Raw genomic sequence first — 7499 nt, 5'->3', positions numbered from 1 at the left:
CAAGTCTTCAGTGCCCCCCAAGACGGGGAGGGGAGGGAGACCCCTTGCCGACTCTGTCCTGAGGGGAACTTCCCCATCACACCCGCCAGCCCTAAACAGATAACAAAAAGAATACCTCGCACTGACAAACCTCGCTCTACCGAGTCTTTCCCGCCGCCTTCCTCTTCACGCCCCCGAGTACAAGAGACCCCCCCTCCGGCCGCCTCCCCCCTCCCACGGATGCGTTCTACACTCCCCCACTGCTGGTCGCACAGCCTGCAGGGCCGAGCTCCCCCGTCCTCCAAAATGGGTGCTCAGGCCTGGGCCCGCCCTCCCTCCGGTGCCCCTATCCCCAGTGAAGGAGTTGAGTGCCCACACCTCCTCTGAAACACGGGGTGGAGGGGGTGTGTCTGAAACGAGAGATGCAACGTTGGGTGCAGACGTTGCTCTGGAGGGTCCTGATCGGGCTCCAGGGCTGCCCCAGGCGTGCTTTGGGCCCAGGCCACTTTTCTTCAAAGACACGGCACAGGCCCTAGGAAGGGACAACCCATACCGAACCTAATAGTAGCTGTAGGAATCAGGGTTATTTCTTGCAAACTCGATAAAGTTTTTCCTCTCTGTGCTTTAGATCTGATATTTTTATGACAGTTATTGTTACAAATCTGTTGTCAGAAACCTTTGGATTTTCTAGCAGAGGTTTTGTATTGTGGGAAGTAGAAAAGAGGATAACAAGTGTCGCCTTATTTTGCATACTGTATAGTTATCATTCCTCGAGTAAAGAGGATGATCTTATTCCTCACATTATGTCTACAAGGAGGTGGATGGTGTGACTTCTACCAATTTCTTTGGGAGAGAAGGGACTAAATAAATTCTCAGGCCAGGGATCAGTAGAGTAAATCTTAGAAGTGTGAGGTACAAGTTATCAGGACAGAATTATATCAAAAATTGTAATCACAGATGGAAGACCACAAGATTTGTGTTTCAAAGCCAGTATCGTGGCCTAATTCAGAAGTAGCGGTAAAACTTGGTACAAGGTGATAGTAATAATAATAGTGAGCACCTTGAGTTTTATAGCAGCCATTTCTAAGAAGCGTGAAGGATTTTTTATGTGTTTTTTTTTTTAATTCTTCCATTCTAAAGGAGTAGATAGGCAAGAACTACTTCTGTCATTTTGAAGAAACAAACCAAAGCACAGAACTTATATGAGATTTGCTTAGGGTAAGGCTAAAGTGGATCAAAGGCTTTTGACTTTGGGTCCCGTGCTCTTATCTATTGGGGGAAAAAAAGTAGTGTCTGTGAGCATTCCAGAACATGGTTTGAATAGATAGCCTTTCTGAATGATGCTTTGGAAGGCAGAGGAAGTCCGTGTACTTTTATGAATATACATCTGTTTTATCTCTTGCAAAGAAGTTTCTCTTAATGTGATCTCTCCTACCTTTTGAACAAAAAGGTTGTCATTCCTCACTAGAGGAAAGTCAAGATGGGTCAAAGCAGTCTTCATAGCAATTATGTCTCAAAGGAGGGTCTGCCTTATTTTTAGTAAGGGGATTTTTTCCCCCACCCATCCCCAAATAAAAATCTACCAAAGTAAGAATTTATTAATTTTTCAAAACAAAGAGGACTATGCCAGTCCATTGTTTTATTTGACTTTGGAGAGTTGTAGTATGTTACTCTCTAAATTAGCGGTCTTTATAACAACAGGGTAAGTTTGCGAGAGCTTTTACTTTTTAAATAGAATGGGGCATATTGCTTTTCTTTGTTAGACCACTAGATTACTTTTAGTATTGGATACTCGGAAAGTTTAACGTGGTACCTTATTGTAGCAGAAAACCTTCCCAAGAAAAAGATAGATTCTCCCCTGTGTGGAAAGAGTAAATAAATGAAAAAATTAAAGACAAATCTGAAGTGCATTGAGGGGGAATATTTTTCTGAAAACACTATTGGAACATGAAGTTTAAAAAGGAGCCTATCAAAGGTCCAAGACTGATTATTTGAAAGTTTCATAGTAATACTAAATAGTTGACTTATTATGTATCTAGTGCTTGTCTGAACCACCAGGGTGAGCAGTTTTTTTTGTTTTGTTTTTTTTCTATTGACACTAAGCAAGTGTCATATGATTCTCAGGCTGGAGTCCTGAGCATCTCTTCTGATAAGTGTTTAATGGAAGTCACAAAATGGTAGTAATGGGAAAATTGTAATATTTGTGTCTTTTAGCTCTGTTGGTGTCATAGTCAAGCCTCTTAAGAAGAGAGACTTGTAAGAAAGAATCTCCTTGTTGTGATGAGTTTCTTATTCTTGGTCTTAGATGACTCTAACACCCACCATAGAGGCAGTGATTAACTGTAAAAAAAAAAAAAATCAAACTCATATGTGTTTATCTTCATAAAATGAACACTCCTCCTTCCTTTTTTTTTTAATATCTAAAGTTAGATAAGATAATGAGGATTCAGTATTTCCACTTGCTGACTACTTATTGTAAGGAAATGAAGATGGCTTAGTGTACAGTGGTAATGAAAAAATTAAGGATCAGATGTTAGCTTTAATAGTGCTAGCTGTATTCAGGCTCTTGAGAGGAAAAGGAAAGCGTATATAATAATTGTATATTAAGTATATTTAACATATAATTATATGTAAATATATTAAATGAAGGATAACTCTGGAGTTCATTGGATTTATTATGTTGTTATGCTGGGCCTTACCCACAGTCTTACAGTATTATTTACTGGGCTGTATATTATGACTGTGTAGTAACAGAAAATACGATTTTCAGATAGTCATATTTGTTTAAATATTGACCACCAGTGTAACTCTAGAGAGTCAAGAAGAATCATTTAAACTGGCAGGTTAAAATTTAACAGAGTGCAAAAGTTTAGCCTGATTAGAGCAAAAGATAGTTGTCTTTTTAGCTTTTAAAACTATGCAAGGAAACATCAGAGGATCTACCCGTGGTTCATTTTGAGAAGAGAATTCTGTACAACTTTCGAACATTTTTAATGGGAAAAAAAGAAAAAACAGTTACTTTTCTAACTTTCTTTCAGTTAAGCTAATACCATAAAGTTTAATGTGTGCAAGGCCCTTTGCTGTGCTGGGCACTGCAAAGGATTCCAGGCTGAGAAAGATACTGGAGCCAGACTGCTGAAGTGTCAAATTCTAATGCTGTGTTGGGCAGGCTTCAGAAGGCAAATGGATACAAGAACTTAATACATTGATTTCAAAGCATGCTACGTTTGTGTTGGATGATATGAAATAGCTACGTCCCCTCACTCACCCCAGCTACCTCTTCTGTGGATTTGTATAAATAATATGTCTGTATTTTAAAAGAACATATTTATATGTACTTGATAATTCTGATTTAGTTTTACTTCCTCTCGTGAGAAAAACCTTCAGAAAAATTAAGGGTTGTATATATGCATGTAGTATCATTCAAACACTTATGCAATAAAACAAAATATATTACTGTAATGGAATCTCTATTTAGATGGAGCCAGGAGAAAGGAGCATTAAGAAGATCCCTGGTCTGTATCTTACAGATAAATTAACTTCCATTTGATCCAGAAATTGATATTCATAACCACCAGCTGTATTTTCTTTTTTCTTAGTTGGGTTTTGAAACCAATATTGTACCACAGCCCTTCGAGAAGGGAAAGTTGCCAGTTTAAACCGATAAGCTGATGTCTCTGTAGGTACAACTACTGAGGCCACTTTGCTCACTTTAGTATACTAAGGAAGATAGTATTTAGATGTTGCATCATTTTTTTTTTTTTTTAACACCAAACATATATTATCTCACAGGTATTCTGAGTCAGGAATCCGGGAGTGGCTTAACTAGATGGTTCTAGTTCAGGGTCTTTGATTTGCCCTCAAGCTGTGAGCCAGGCCTGCAGTCCTTCTCAAGGCTTGACTGAGGATGGAGAGCCTGTTTCCAAGCTCACCCACATGCTCACTGGCAGGCATCATCAGTTAGTTGCTTGCAGGCAGATGGGCTAGGGGCCACAGCGCCTCACTGGCTGTTGTCTGGGGGTTTCAGCTCTTTACCACATGGACCCTTCCTAGAACATAAATTTTAAGAACTTCTGTTTTACATTATGTAATGATGTCTGCTATGTATAAGTGACCCATCTTTGTTACTGTTTTTTTTTTTTAACCTCTTATTGAAATATACCTTCGGACAGGTGCAAAACTCGTAACTGTTCAGCTTGATGAATTTTCACAAAGTGAACACTCTTGGGAATTCCTGGTGGTCCAGTGGTTAAGACTCCACACTTTTCCTGCCTAGGGACCAGGTTCGATCCCTGGTCAGGGAACTAAGATCCCACAAACCGCACAGTGCCGCCAAAAAAAAAAAAAAAAAAAAAAAAAAAACCAAAATGAACACTCTTCTAACCAACACCGAAATCCACAATATTTTCAATGCCTCAGAAGTCCCTCTGGTGCCCCCCCGCTCAACAACTACCCATAGATCCTTCTGCCTGAGGGTAACTATTGTACTATCCTGCCATTTAATTTTTAAGTATGCTTTTAGGAGTCCAGCTGAGGAAGTCCTGTCCATGAGAGCTTAAACTTCAGAGCCAGGGGAGAAGCTGTATAGAGCAGTGGTCCTTCAGCTGTGGGGGGAGTTGGTTTGTTTTTTTATTTTTTTAGAATGTAATGGCAGCTGTGTGCTCTCTAAGGAGGGAAAGTATACCTACACAAAGATTTGCCTACAGTTTCAGGCCATTCATGAACTTTAGAACTCGAGTTTAAAGATACATTCCTTTTTAGATGAAATGCTTACCACATTTTATTGAGAAACTGATTTACAAGTCTTTCTCTTTTGACCTGTGTGAAAGGCTGGTTCTCCGTCTCACTATGTATTCCTGGAGGGTTACATGCAGGCTGAATTTTTAAATATGGAATTCTTGAGGTTGATTAAAAACAGTTAATGACTATTAAGCATCTGATGGCCTGTTCTTAGACACATGCAAGAAAGTACAAGATGTAATGCCCTATTTTCGGGGGCGTTGCATGTTAATTGGAGAGATAACGAGCCTGGGTTGAGTTGTGAATTTGCAGTGAGACATTGGTTTTTGTCAGCATGTCTCTGAATGAAGGGACTCTTGCTCCCATCACCTTTTTCCTCCAGTCCAGTACATCTGAGTTCACGCCCCACACTTATAGTGACTCACTGTGACAGGGAATTCTCAATGGAATGAGATTGGTACCCAGGAGTCATATCAAAATCTTGCGGAAAGGAGGGGAATTGTCAAAAATTGGGTCTTAAGTATAGCTGATATTTGCATCCCTCGCTTTTCACTCCTTCATACATGTTTGTGCGCACGCACACGAAAACACACATACACACATGCTCCTACCGTCATAAATGGAAAAGATGTGTTTGAGAGAAGGCAGCATTGGAAACTTCATGCTAGCATTTATTGGACTTTTAGCTGCTTGCCATTTTACATGATCTCATTTAATGCTCACAGCCAGTCTATAAGGTAGGTATCATAGAGATAATAGTAATGGAATGTTCCTTGAAATAGGTTGATGAAAGGACTTAGTGTCTCCAGAAGACCAGAGAACTGTTGGAAGATTTAGGTGACAGTTGTGGTGGTGGTTATTGTACAACTTACTGGTGGGGGACCTTGGTTGGGGGTAGATGAAAGGGTGACAGCAACATTTATGGAACATCTGTTATGTGCCAGCACCATGCTAAGCCCCTTTATTTGTATTATGCCATTTAACTGGGCAATTCATTTAGTCTCCTTGAACCTGGATTAGGTGATCTCTTAAGTCTCTTATACTTCCAGCATTGTGGCTGGCATTTCCAGTTGTCATTCCTTACCGTTCTCTCCCAAGTAAACTACATGTTCTCAATTCATATGTACATTGTCATAAATTTTCCTAAAATATTTATTTTTTTATAGTATTTTTTAAAATATTTATTTCCTAAAAAATTTATTTCCTAAAATATTTATTTCCATTTCTTCTATCTTAAATATGCCTTCCTCTACCCCACCTCCCAATTTCTTAACTCTCAGAGGTGGTGTTTTTTTGGGGTGGGGGTACTAATAGTCTGTAGCACATCTCACAGACTGAGCTCTGATATACCCCAAATAATAAGTAAAGAGCCCTCTTAGTTGGACAGTAAGTAGTGAAGGACATTTTCTGTGGGCCAAGAAATTAACATTATTAGTCAGATGTTGCTTGTAGACTGAAAGATGATTCTCACTTAAAAGTCCCTGGGTTTGGGGCTTCCCTGGTGGCGCAGTGGTTGAGAGTCCGCCTGTCGATGCAGGGGACATGGGTTCGTGCCCCTGTCTGGGAAGATCCCACATACTGTGGAGCGGCTGGGCCCGTGAGCCATGGCCACTGAGCCTGCGCGTCCGGAGCCTGTGCTCCACAACGGGAGAGGCCACAACAGTGAGAGGCCCGCGTACCGCAAAAAAAAAAAAAAAAAAGTCCCTGGGTTTAAGCCTCTCTTAGAGAGAAACTAGTTAGGTGAAAAGCAGTCAAAATGCTTTCCTATAAATACCTTGGAAAACAATTAGATTAATAGAATATCCCTTGTACTACATCAGGAAGTTGTGATCCTACAGCTCTGGTGGCCTTTTAGAAGTTTTAAGTGTATGAATGTGTGTTGGTCACAAAAGCTGATCTCGTTTCTATTTTGTATGATAAGAAATTATGGTATTTGAAGTGTGTAGTCTCAGAAAGAATTGAGAGCTATGCTAGACATATGCCCTAAAATTTCAGTCAAGTTTATGATTAAATGGGGTGTATTTAAGGTCAGAAATGGGAAAAGCAGGGTTTTTTAAAGGATTTTTTCCAAGTGTATTTAGTATTGTTTGCAGAGTTTTGAAAGCTTGTGTCCTAAGTTTGGCAAATCATTTCAAATCTCTTTTTTTTTTTTTAACTGAGTCACCTCCACTAACTCCTGAATTTTGGTATTTTATTTCTCTCTTCCAAAAGGACATTGTCTAAAGTCAAGCATGACATTTAATTTGACTCTAGGAACCTGTAAGACCGTTTGCTCTGAAAAGAATCTGGGAAGCCATATTTGCATTTCACATATCTGTACTCAGTTAAAAAAATAAAACTCCATCCCAGTTTTGCCCAATGTATAGCCATAAATTATTTAAAATATTATTTATTTTGTGTTAGTGGGTGATTTTTTTTTTTATCATTAACTTGTCATTGACCCATCTGACAAGTCACTGTAAGGTCTTGTCAAAAACTAGTCTAGAATTTAAAAGAATGAATAAAACTTGCTAGAAAATGGGACCTTGTTTTCTTTCCTTTTAATATTTTTGAATTGATAACGTCATTCCAGAGTTGAGCAAGTTTCATCAGGCCTTCGTAAGCATATAACAAATGTTTTTAAACAAATTGAATCTGAGCAACAGGTTCGTTGTTGTTGTTGTTTTGTTTTGTTGTTGTTGTTTTTGAATAAGGACAGTATCTCAGAGGCGTTACAAATGAAAGCTTGTTTTAACATAAAGCATTATTTACTAATTCTTGGAATCTTACATTTTAGTCTA

This window comes from Tursiops truncatus, chromosome 6, assembly GCF_011762595.2.
Source record: "Tursiops truncatus isolate mTurTru1 chromosome 6, mTurTru1.mat.Y, whole genome shotgun sequence".
NCBI lineage: Eukaryota > Metazoa > Chordata > Mammalia > Artiodactyla > Delphinidae > Tursiops > Tursiops truncatus.
Note: the sequence above shows the minus strand (reverse complement) of the source record.